General features: G+C 42.7%; 1 long non-coding RNA gene across 2 annotated transcripts; it reads right to left on the reverse strand.

Annotated features, from left to right (window-relative positions):
* Nucleotides 1–3,252: 3,252 nt before the first annotated feature.
* LOC134198061 (uncharacterized) lies at nucleotides 3,253–4,516 on the reverse strand. 2 transcript variants are annotated; one of them, XR_009972746.1, is made up of 4 exons: nucleotides 4,452–4,516; nucleotides 3,972–4,119; nucleotides 3,799–3,897; nucleotides 3,253–3,354 (listed from the first exon to the last, which is right to left on the reverse strand). It is a non-coding gene; the product is annotated as an uncharacterized LOC134198061 (long non-coding RNA). The 2 variants fall into 2 exon arrangements; XR_009972747.1 differs by having other exon boundaries at nucleotides 3,799–3,902.
* Between the last annotated feature and the right edge of the window lie 8,420 nt (nucleotides 4,517–12,936).

Consider the following 12,936-nt stretch of genomic DNA (forward strand, 5'->3'; position numbering starts at 1 on the left):
TAGATATGTGTAATAGCAGCAGAATCCCTGGAGTACGTACTAGACCATGAGGGCACGAGGATGTGGCAAAAGTAAGGCTGTAATACGTTGACAGAATCTGAAGACATCAAGAAGAATGACAGACCTACACTTGCGCACAATATCAACTGCAGGAAATTTGAGAATGTTTGAGGCACAACAACAAATATGGAACAACATCAAAGTAACATGAAAAGCATTAATTCATTCAATTCATAGACACCCCAACATCGAACTTGGACTGACGCAAGAGGCGATGGTGGCAAATGCCACGGGCACCAACAAACCTTTGAAAATCATGCTTCTTAGTTCTTGATCTCTTCCCTCCTCAACTACGTACAACTGTCAACATGTTATATCCAAGACTCTGTCTGTCTGCCTGTCTGTCAAAGGCATCTATACTACTAAAATTGGCGGTGTTTGTATATATATATATATATATATATATATATATATATATATATATATATATATATATATATATATATATATGTATATATATATATATATATATATATATATATATAAGTTTGATAGTCAGCTAGACTGGATCACCCACGTGGCTAAAATTTGGGGTACGGGCGTAACTCAGCATAGGTAAGAACATAGGCAGGGTGGTGTCGGCTTCCAGCTTCAGACGGGTCCCCTTTTGCGGTGCATCGTACAACGACATACTGCTGTTTATCATTCAAGAAGGAAACAGAATGCCCCTGATAGACTCAATTTGAAGGAAGTTCTGTTACTTGAACTCAATCTCACAGGGTAGTTTTGTTTTATCATAACTAAGTGCAATGCTTACTTTCAATATCCATTGTTTGTTCACATGCCAGCAGTCCCATCAGACTGCATTATCTGAGCAAGATGTAGTTGATTTGTTTATCTGAAACATCAAACTACATCCAGAGCAAAAAGATAAGAGTTCCAAAAAGAAATATTGTTCAGTGCGTGGGTAGGTTGGAAACGTGCTGAGTATATTCTAAAATATACCAGGAGGACCCGCCTCTACTCACGCACATTGGATAACATCAGACTACGTCCAGAGCAAAGACGTAGAGGTCCACTTTAGTAATGGTCAGTGTGTATAGATTGGAAATGTGCTGAGTACATTTTAAAATATCCCAGAAGAACCCGCCTCCACTCGCAAGCGAATTACTCTGCAACGGCTCATCGGACCTCCACCAAATTAAGCTGACCTCGGACGGTATGCACGGAGCGTGTCATTTATTACCGGCGACGTAAGAAACAACAAGATATTTCTGTGTAGGATAGCTGGTTAATTAGAAATACGCCTACCATCAGTTTTTCCGAGTACGCTCGCCGAATACCTGCCACATTCGATACGCCTGTTTCCTGCAACGGCTTCAAAGTGATAACATCCAATGAGACTGTTGAAATGGCTCCAAGAAGACTCACTAAAGAGATGTGTGACTGCATTTGCACTGAATCCAACCTACACGTTTCCCGCACTGAGCGCAACACTGGTAGTGTGAAAACATCGAAAACAGAGAGCAAACAGTGCACTAAATCATGCATGCCTGCATGTCAAGCTACTGCATGTATCCTATGGGTGAGTAAGAAACTGCACGTGGCTTTCAAGTTTCTGTTGCCGAGATATATATCTCTGAAAGGGAAAGTCGCTGCAACTATTTCGAAATGGGACGCTCAGTTAAGTTTTCATTTGTCTTCAATGGGATATTAACTAATTAGCACATTCCAGTTTATTCAAAGAGACACCCACACCAGTCATTTGAACTCAATCCACAGAGGGAGTGTGTCGATTTCTACCAAAAACATGCACATGACGTGTCTACACACGCTCAAACTGAGTCTTCCGTCATAACACTACAGTACTCTGCCCGTATGAAGGATGCGTCATGTATCTAGTATTTTCATAAATCGGAACTATTACAGGCTAAATCAAACTGAGCAACTTCTAAAAGTCTAATATGCGATACACTACAATTAACCCTTATAGCAGGGTCTTACAAAGACTATAAAGAACAAACTGAAGAGTGTCTGTCTGTCTGTCTGCCTTAATTAACTAAAGTACAATTTTTAAAAATAAAATTAAATATATTCAAATTAAAATAATTTTGTAAAAATTCAAAGCGAAAATCTACGAGGGAGATGACCGGCTGGACACTCGAGCCTAAGATGCCACATGCCTCTGAATTTTTTCCAATACCCATTAAAGGGGAAGTCCAACAAAATGAACTTAACTTGTATAAGTAGATCTTACCAAGACAAATCGATCGGTATAACTTACTCTGCTTTCTTCGTTTTTGTATACGAGAACGAGCGATGTTTCTGTGATGTGCAACACCCACGTGCCTGCTCTGCGCTTCCTGGTCGATTAAGCTCCACCCACTGCAAACGAATAAATGTGTTTACGAATGACTGCTATGGCTATATCAAGAATGCCGAATGTGAATGCAAAGATGTTATGAAGATCTGCCTTCTTGCCGTCAGTGGTTCTTCTCTAAAGTAAAATGGTGTCAGTAGAGCTGTTTTCCCGCCAGACTTTGAAGCAGAATTCCTCAATACCACGACTTACCTAGAGAACGAGCTTGTGCTTGAGTATTTGTTTATCCTTGTTCTTTTAATATCCGAAGAGAAACGTTCAGTGCACCGTCTGGCGTGTGCTACAGAGGACGTTCCTATTTTCACATCTGGTCTGCTCACTTTCTTTTGCTGCTGATTGGTAGAAGGTTACAATCCCGGATGTAAAAATAGGATCATCCTCTGTTGCACACCTGAACGTTTCTCTTCGGATATTAAAAGAACAAGGATAAACAAATGCTCAAGCACAAGCGCGTTCTCTAGGTAAGCCGTGGTATTGAGGAATTCTGCTTCAAAGTCTGACGGGAAAACAGCTCTACCGACACCATTTTACTTTAGAGAGGAACCACTGACGGCAAGAAGGCAGATCTTCGTAATATCTTCGCATTCACATTCGGCATTCTCGATATATCCATAGGAATCATCCATAAACGCATTTATTTGTTTGCAGGGGGTGGAGCTTAATCGACCAGGAAGCGCGGAGCAAGCGCGTGGGCGTTGCACATCACAGAAACATTGCTCGTTCTCGTATATACAAAAGCGAACATAACGGAGTAACTTATACCAATCGATTTGTCTTCGTAATATCTACTCATGGAAGTTAAGTTCATTTTTGTTGGACTTCCCCTTTAAAACAACAACAGAATATCAACTAAAAATCTTAATACTCAAACTCACTGTATTCTTCTTCAACACATCTGCATGATGTTTAATGAGTAAATCAACCATTTTTACATTTCCTGTCTCTGCTGCCAGCATCAAAACTGTCATTCCAAACTACACACAAGAATGTATTATCATCATCATTCCTCCCTCACACTGTACACATGCTGTAAGAGAAATAAAATAAAAATTCTGTCAGCCTAATAAGACAATAACTACTGCAATTAGTTTTCACAAGTTGAATGTAATGAAAACTAATTAGATCAAAACATTTCAAGTTGCTTTACTTTTGATTGGTGATGATCAACCTCATACATCACATTAAATCTCCACTTAATATTTATTGAAAAGTTACAAAACACAATTATATAAATAAAACAAAAAATACAACCAGATTGGTATATAGAGGAAACGATTCTTGACTGACCATCAACACAACACACCAAAAAGAAGTTGCGTTGCTTTGTTAGAGTTAGAGATAAAAACGTTGATATGTTATCATAGGGGATACAACAACAAACATCACACTTTCTTCACTCACACAATCAATCAACTCACTTTGTTATCAGTCTCATTCACGTCTGATCCACTTTCTAATAGCAGCTCAACCATCTCCTTGTTTTTATTATAAAATGCTTCGAACAGAACAGTCAAATTCTATTCTGATCGATAGATCAAGATCAAATGACGTGCAGTTAGATTTATCATCGAATACACACATTAGAACTCACATGTATCCCACCACGTGTATTAGCGTCTGCACCTCTTGCAATCAAACGAGTGACTGTCTCTATGTCATCTAGCTCCACCGCAACGAAAAGTTCTTGGTTCATCATTTGTTTAGATGAAAACATTTCCAAATTCCAACAACACTTTTAACTATAGGAAAACAAAGTCTAACATCCCAACACACAAAACAACTCACAAACGAAAGAAAAGCGAGACAACATCCAACACTATATCACGTCATCTTTCTTTCTCTCTGACACTCTAGCTAGAACACGTACAGTACTCCCAACATTTCCCAACGTGTGCAACCATTTTGATCGAGTTAGAGAGCAACGACATCGTACAGATAAACACGTCAGTTACTCAACCGTCCACGTTTTATCTACAAACAAGTTCTAGCCCCCGTGGGGAGTAAAAAGGGGGAAGAGGCTGGCCACGCGAAACTTCATCTACAAATAGACAGAGCAATAAAATTTACTTACTGCAAAAGGCTGTAACAAATGGTGATCGAAAGAACCAAAGAGTTGTCGACATATGTAGTTCTGCGCATGTTCGTTATGTTATCCCGGATAATTTTGTTTCTTACAAAATCAGATCTGCCAACCTAGCAGTGTCAAAATGCGTGAGTTTGCAGGAAAAAATGCGGGAAAATGCGGGAGTTTAATTTAAAAATTTTAGACACGCCTACAATAGCATTAATATCAATAAATTTATATCATAATGTGTTAAATAATATAATATCTAAGCATCAAAATTTAAGTATTTGCAAGCCCAGTTGGAGTAGAAGCCATTAACTAATTTAATTAGTATAACCGATTGATCAATGTGCCTAATTAGCGACACACAGTATCAACACCAATTACTAAACATAATAGTTAATTAGTTAAACACAGAACTTGTACTGTACGTACTACGGCCTGTTATATAAATCTAAGAACAAAGTACATGCGCATTCTCGTGGCTAGTTGGGAAGTTCTGCATTCTATTTTCTTGTGGCCTTCTTTGATCGCTTTTCCAGCAATACATATCTGGTAGCCAGCCCCTCCCCCTTTTCCACTTCTGAGCGACTCCTTCTGTGACGGTATTTTTGACCAAGTATGTTATGAAAGAGCCGGATGATGAGAGGGGCTGGCACATAGAAATTGATATTGGGATATCAACTAAACATATGTGCGTACACATGCATGTGTACTAAAACTGTACAGTAGCAGTTACACAGAACAGGCACGCCCATTATTTTGGTCACCCCCACCAATGGTCAGAATGCGGGAGATTTGATGCCAAATGCGGGCAGGCGGGAGAAGGGTCCCAAATGCGGGAGTCTCCCGCTCAATGCGGGAGAGTTGGCAGCTCTGCAAAATACTAGTAGCCGACGTTACTAGCCCCCGTTATTTGCCAGGTCAGTTATCAAGTGCCAAGCAAATAAAAAGGATATCCAGCCACTTTGACATTCAGATATCAGTGGCAGATCCAGGATCTAGCAAAGGAGGGCGCGCAGAAATGACCAAGGTATAGTAGTAGTCTGACCAACAATTAACGGTACAACCGTACGACCGTATTTAGCGCAGATACAAATGAAGCTATTGCGACCACTAGAAGGAAACTTCTCATCTATTGGTCGAAATAAATCTATCTGAAGTGGTGTCACAGACGCGGCCCTGGCATGCTTCTCAGTGTATGCCCGGGAAGCACCCCACCCAAGCAGTTCAGCCACTTCTGAGACCCTACCTGACAACGTCTTTGACGCAGTCAAGCTGGCGCATCGGCTAGTGGCTGCTTGTATTTGTCAATTGTTGTGTTGCAACGTTCCCTGTTACTATTTGCTCTTGTGAGAGAAGCATCAGTGTTTTGCGGAGACTAAAAACATACATTAGGTCAACAATGGGTCAAGAACGGCTAAACGGGCTAGCCTTGCTTTATTCTCATTACACGTTTCAAGTTGACATTGATGTCATCATGATGTCATCAAAAAGTTCTTTATTAAACATCCGCGGTGGATTGTCTGCCCAGTGAGTGTTTGTGATGAACTCAATGTGTGTGATGAAGACACAGACGGCAAAGAGAAGTCATCAGACACACTTAGCGATAATAGATACAGAAGTGCGAGATCAGATGTTGAAGAAGACAATGTTGAGGACAACATTTAATTAATTAAGTTAATTAAGAGTGTTAATGATTTTGGCGAATCTGCCAAGTTCTTGCTCATGATATATGATATCAGGTTAGAATTTAGTACTAAAAGTTAAGAATAGATTTGCTTAAGTTAATTGTTCTGCGCTGCTGTAGTGTCTTATGATATATAGGTTCCCTCTAACTGCCGCTACAGTTGTCAAGGTTTTCTTCTATTCTAATTAGTTAATTAATTAATAATTTATTGCAGAAATAGTCAAAATCCTTGATTTAGAGACACTTATGGCATACGTGTAAAATTTCTTTGAGACATACAACAACATAAACTTTCAGTGTCGGGAAGCACCCCCACCGTAGGGCCGGGGCCGCGCCTGTGTCATTACCGACTACTAGATGAACGTGATGTAATCAATGATCATAAATAAGGCTCTATCTATAAGCAACTATAAGGTAGTTGCTGTAGTAACTCTGATTCTTGCACTATACAAACCCGCGCTCCACGTTGTGGCTAACTACTCCGCAGACTCCGCTACGCCCCAAGTGCTCTAGTAGACTACATCCCTTCCTTGCTAACATTAGAAGTCCCTCTGCTGAACAACGTCCTTACTTTACTTACTAAAAAATCTACTCTACAAGTCCAGTCTATCCAGTGGTTTCGAGATCCGTGTTGATCTCCGTAAGGCCGGCGACACTGGCAGTGTCACTGTGCTTCCTGTTTCCTCCCTAAGTGATTGCTCATCCCTATTTGGCGGTGTCTCCTCAGGCAATGCTCTTGCCCTTGTTATCTCCGTTCCGTCATCCCACTCTTCATGGCTTGACTGAACGGAAGCTGGTAATACGGTAGCGTCCTGCAGCTGACCTTTGTCTCCTGCTAATCTAGAGCGAATCTGGTCCTGATGCCGCATGACTACTGTTCCGTCTGTCGTCTGGACGAAGAATGAAACAGGTCCAGTATTCTCCAGTATTGCACCCTGCACCCATCTTGGACCTCTACTGAAATTACGTACATAGACGTGCTGTCTTTCTCTAAATATCCTATCCTTGCACATCTTGTCATGGTCGCGTTTCTGTTGTTGTTGTTTCCGTATAGTCTTCTGAGCCAAATTGGGATGTAAGAGAGCGAACCGACTGCGCGGTCTCCTCCCCGTCAAGAGAGATGCGGAAATTTCTCTTGTTGTCGCATGTGGTGTCAGGCGGTATTGGAATAGGAAGCGCTCTACCTTGCTCTCGAGTGAGCCATACTCATCTTCTATTTTCCTCATCACTTCTTTAAAAGTCTGAACTGTTCATTCCGCCAAGACGTTCCAGGCGGGGTGGTACAGAGCGGATGTCACGTGTGTGATCCCGTTTCTCTTCATAAGCTCTGCAAATTCTCGTGGATACCGACCCGTTGTCGGTAACTATCAAGCTAGGTAAACCATGTGTCGCAAGCATGCATTGCAATATTTTAACGGTAGCACGCACTGTTGCTGCATTCGTTGGATGAACTTCCAACCCTTTGGAAAACGCATCAACCAGCACGAGAAACCATCTGCCCCTAAAAGGGCCAGCGAAATCCATATGTAACCAAGCCATTGGCCGTTCTGTGTTCACCCAGGGGTGTAACGGCGCTTCCGGTGGTGCCTTTCTGTGAGCTTGGCACATATCACACAATTTAGCAACCCGCTCCAACGTCTGGTCTAAGTTGAGCCACCATAGGTAGCTTCTGGCTTTTTATTCGGGAACTCCTTGGACGTGCTATGTATAGTTCGTTTAGGACTCATTCTCTTGCCTGCGGTGGCACCACTACTCGAGTCCTCCATAACATGCAGCCTTCTAACACGCTCAACTCGTTGCGTCGATTCCAGTACGGCCGCAATGCTGGATCATCCAGCTCCTTCGGCCAGCCACTGAAGGCATGGTGCAACATTTTCGATAGGATGTGACCTTTTTCCGTCCAACGGCGAATCTGTGAGGTCTTGACCGGCTCAGCTGCTGTAACTTTCGGCATGTGCACGGACAATACCACATCATACAGGTCATAGAAGCTGGGCATGTTGCTGTTGGTAAACGACTCAAGGCATCCGTGTTCGCATTGGTTACTCCCTTACGGTAGACAAGGGTGTAGCGATACTCGGCCAGCATCAAGGCCCAACGTTGCATTCGTTCTGACGCCATGACAGGTACACCCTTCGTTTCACGCAATAGCGTGTAGCGTGACCAGTGGTCCGTGTAGATCAGAAACTCTCTCCCACAGAGGTACTGGTGAAAGTTTTGAATTCCAAACCAATGGCTGGCGCCTCTTGCCTATTTGCGAGTAGCCGACCTCGGCGGTTGCCACACTTCGCGACGCAAAACCAATAGTTTTGTCAAACCCGTCCGGAAATCGGTGAGATAAGACTGCACCGACCCCATAAGGAAATGCATCACACGCCAACGACAGCTCCAATTTGGGGTCAAACTGAACCAGGACGTTGTGCGACTTTAGATCTTCCTTGCACTTCTCAAACGCAGTCGGTTGTTCCTCCCGCCATTCCCAAGGAACTCCTTGCCGTGTTAACTTGTACAGTGGTGCAAGCCTTGTCGCCCGGTCTAGCAGAAACTATCCTTAATAATTGAGAAGTCTCAAATACGACCTCATTTCCGCTTCTTTGATGGCCTGTACCTTTTTACGATTGGGATGGAGGTCACTCGCGTGAATCCGATGACCTAGATAATTTACTTCCTTCACCATGAATGCACATTTCTCCAACTTTAGCCGTAACCTAGCGTTGGCTAACCTTCCGAGTACCGCGTCTAAATTGTGCAAGTGTTCTCCCGTGGACCTCCCAGTTACCAAAATGTTGTCCATGTACACTACCGTTCCTGGAATGCCTTGTAACAGACTGTCCATAATACTCTGAAAGATAGAGGGGGCGGCTGATACTCCAAATGGTAGTCTGCTATACCTAATTTGCTAAATAACCCCAACTGCGTATTGATCACGACATACTCCTTGGATTGATCTTCTGGCTACCTGATAGTACCCCTGACTCAGGTCCAATTTCGTGAACCTTTGTCCCCCTGACAAGCTGGCAAATATGTCCTCTATTCGTGGCAACGGGTAGCTATCACGCTTAAACGATTGCTTAACAGTAAGTCTATAGTCACCTCAAATTCGAACGGTACCATTCTGTTTCGTTACCGGTACAATGGGCTCTGCTCATTCCGAGAAGGTTACCGGCTCTATCGTACCCTCTGTCTCCACCTTCGCCTTCTAAGCACACGGAACCGGACGAGGTTTGCAGAACCTCGGTGTTGCATTTGGTTTCAGCGATAACACTGCCGAGGTGCCCTTCAACAAACCCAACTCCTCTTTGAACAACTCTGGATATTTGGAAATCACTACCAAGTGTGCCTTCTTCTTCTCCTCTAGTGATGCCACGTACAGAATTGACGTGTTCTGTTTGAAACAATTCGTCCCAACGTAGACGCAGGTGGCCATCCAATTCCGCCCCAGCAAACTAGAGCCATTACCTCACACCACTAGCAACGGAAGGATTCCCCTTGAGTGCCATCGTACTTGACTTCTAGCTCACCGGTCACATGAAGTTGCTCACCTGAGCACGTGCGGAGGTGGATGTGAGATCTGCGTAGTCCAGAGGCGTTCTTCCCTGACCAAATCTTCTGAAACGTATGCTCTCTAATCCACGATACTGATGCTCTTGTGTCTATTGCAATCCGAAGTTGCTTATGGTTAATGGTGACTGACGTAACAGAGGGTTCCGCTCGTTTCTTCTGGCCTACCACATGTACTGAATACAGCCTTTCGCTATCAGAATCAGAGCCCCTGCTCTCTGCAGCTCTTGCTTGTGGTGGCGAATCTGCCCTTACTTGGTGTGTAGGCTTGTCTTTGGCTTTTCCGGCAAACCCCGAACTTTTGCATGCTCTCGCTACATGGTCTTGCTTCTTACATTTCCAACACTCGACTTTCTGAAAGCGGCATGAGCTGGGCGAGTGAGCTCCCTTGCAACAAAAACCTTTTAGTTTAGCGTTTTCTACTATCTATCCTTGCGTTCGGTGAACCACGTCATCCGATTTCTGCAACGATGCAGTCAGGCTAGATCCCCCGATTTTCTCGGAATTCCTTTCGGCTGTTTCCATAGCGCGTGCTATCTTCATGGCATCGTCGAACCTAAAATTCTCTTGTAGCCGACGCTTCTGGATACGAGGGTGATTAACACCACACACCAACCTGTCTCGTAGCATATCGGAGAGGGTCTCTCCAAACTCGCAATCATGTGACAGTCATCTCAAGTATGCTACGAACGCTTGAGTCGACTTACCGTCTCGCTTGTTCCTGCTCTAAAAATCGAAACCGCTGCAGAATACTCGACGGTTTTATGTTGAGATGGTCTTTCACCTTGTCGACTATCGCTTGATACTCGACTTCGTTTGGCTTTTCTGGCGCCAACAGACTCCTGATCAACTTGTATCATTTTGCCCAACATAGGCTCAGCAGCACTGCTCGCTGCTGGGTCGCGCCCTCAGTCTTGTTCGCCGAGAAGTAGAACGCCAACCTTTCGACGTAATGTTTCCCCTCGTGATTGTCGCCGTCAAAATGGCCTACTTTACCGATCAGAGTCGTCACGGCCCTGCTCTGCAACTGTGAATACGCCTCGTCGCCAATGTCGTAACTATGATTCTTGCACTATACAAACCCGCGCTCCACGTTGTCGCTAACTGCTCCGCAGACTCCGCCACGCCCCACGTGCTCTAATATACTACAGTTGCTAACGAGAATCCGGCCATCAGGCGTCCTTCTTGTACGTAGTGTTTCGCCTTTTGATTTACATATAAGGGTTTAGCACATAGAACAACGCCTAGTCTACATTTGTACATGCATGTTTTCTCAACAATTAACCAGGCGTTTAGAAAGAGCGAAGGTGCTGGATTCAGGCGCCATGCGGTACGTGTAGCTGTACCTGACTTGTAACATTTTCCTTTTTCTACAGTGTTTATGCATAGTGGTTCTGCAGTATGGCACTTGAATTTTCGGTGTGGGTGGCTGAGCGGCTGCGGTGCTGTTGCTAGTGTAGAACTTCAACAGAAATTTGGCGCTGCACGGGAATTTGCGAAGGGAAACGTTCATTAATTAAATTTTCCATGACAGCGCGTCTGTTTGTCGGACGAAGCGACTGACCTGTAAGTACGCAAGTCAGGAGTCGCTTTGCACTTTGTTTAGCTAAACGAATGCATTGGAGACTTTAGCTGAGATGCATATGCACGAGGGGGTTGGGCTAAAACCTCAGTATGCAAAACATTATCACGTGATGAGATATGTGATTACATACAACGGCCAAGGGTTTAGCACTGTAATGTGCTTCTCTTTTATTACATTTCAGTAATGTAAACACAAAATCTTATGCGTAGATTTATGTAGTCACTACTTGAAGATGCCCATTGTCATCAACTGTAAAACAAATGTAATTATTAGCTAAGTATCCAGGGTTGTTTCAAAGGCAAACATTATAATAAAACTTTGTGTTCAATTACAGCACATCACCTGTCATACATGCAGTATCAACAAGAAACAGGAAAGTTGTAATTTGTAACTGGCAACCCTTCCATAAAAATTTAGACCTGTCAGACAAAGTAACTATATAACCTATAGAGTATAAGTACAAGCTACAGATCATATTGATGTCCTGCATCATGTATGGTCACTGCCTTTAAACCGCTCAAAATTTGTTAGTACAAAATTAAACAGCGACTCTTCTTGATCCTAATTAGCATACATTTCTATCAAACCCGACAATATACACAAATATTCAATGTGAATGTTACTAAAATATTAAGTTAATAAAACAGATTTTTTAGTTTTATTTATAACATATGCTGAAATACACTGGTCCCTCCACTACTTTCATTACATGACCGTGGCATTAATTAATAAATCAATTAATTAATATATATACCATCTATCCACTTTATTAAAAATATATGCATCAACATGATAAATCATTGAAAGAGTTAGCTAGAACACACAAGACCAGTAGGAAATGACACTATCGACTAGATATACCGTATAGGTCGAACATATATAATCAGCTAGGCTAGTCTTTGATAATCTAGATCTGTTTGTCTGAATCAAGTGACAGAGTATATACACAGTGGCACGAAGAAACAGAGTGGATAAGAATGTCGTCCTATCTATGATAAAATTTGAGTAAATTAATGGATGTCTTCTTAGATTTACTGTAAAGGTATATAATGGCTAGAATTTTATGAGAAATTTGAATTTATAATTTTGATGCTTGTTTCGTTAATTAAAAACCGTAAAGCGCCGAGTAAGCAATTATGGATCTAGATGAGGCATGACATCGCAAAGATACTTTACTCTAGCTTGTGCGATGCGATACACATACCAGCAGAAGCAAGCACTACGTCAGAGTTAACAATTTTGGCCAAATGCAAAGATGTAATTAAGAGGTGTGACATGTAGTTAATCCACTTAATTAATTAACCTAGGGCAAACAAATTCAAAGCAACATGAGTTTCCTTGTATAGTGCAATTTATTTCAGCTCAACATGTCTAGAACATGCTTATCTAGTGAAGCCAGCAGCCGTACATGTACGTGCATCGTTGTTGCTGAAGCTGCCAAGCCAGATAGCTCATGCAGCAGCCGATGCGCCCGACTGATCTGAAAAGAGAAACGCTCCTCATTCCGTGTAATCTAAATATATAGTTACACGAACGATGCGTATAAACACAGCGAGTCTGATGCTGGCTATGATCTGCAGATTGCCGTGGAAGACTGTGCATGCATGGTTCTATTACTGTAGTTGCTTACAGTTGCTTGCATGCACTCGGGAGAG

Source organism: Corticium candelabrum, chromosome 2 (assembly GCF_963422355.1).
Source record: "Corticium candelabrum chromosome 2, ooCorCand1.1, whole genome shotgun sequence".
NCBI classification, from domain to species: Eukaryota; Metazoa; Porifera; class Homoscleromorpha; order Homosclerophorida; family Plakinidae; genus Corticium; species Corticium candelabrum.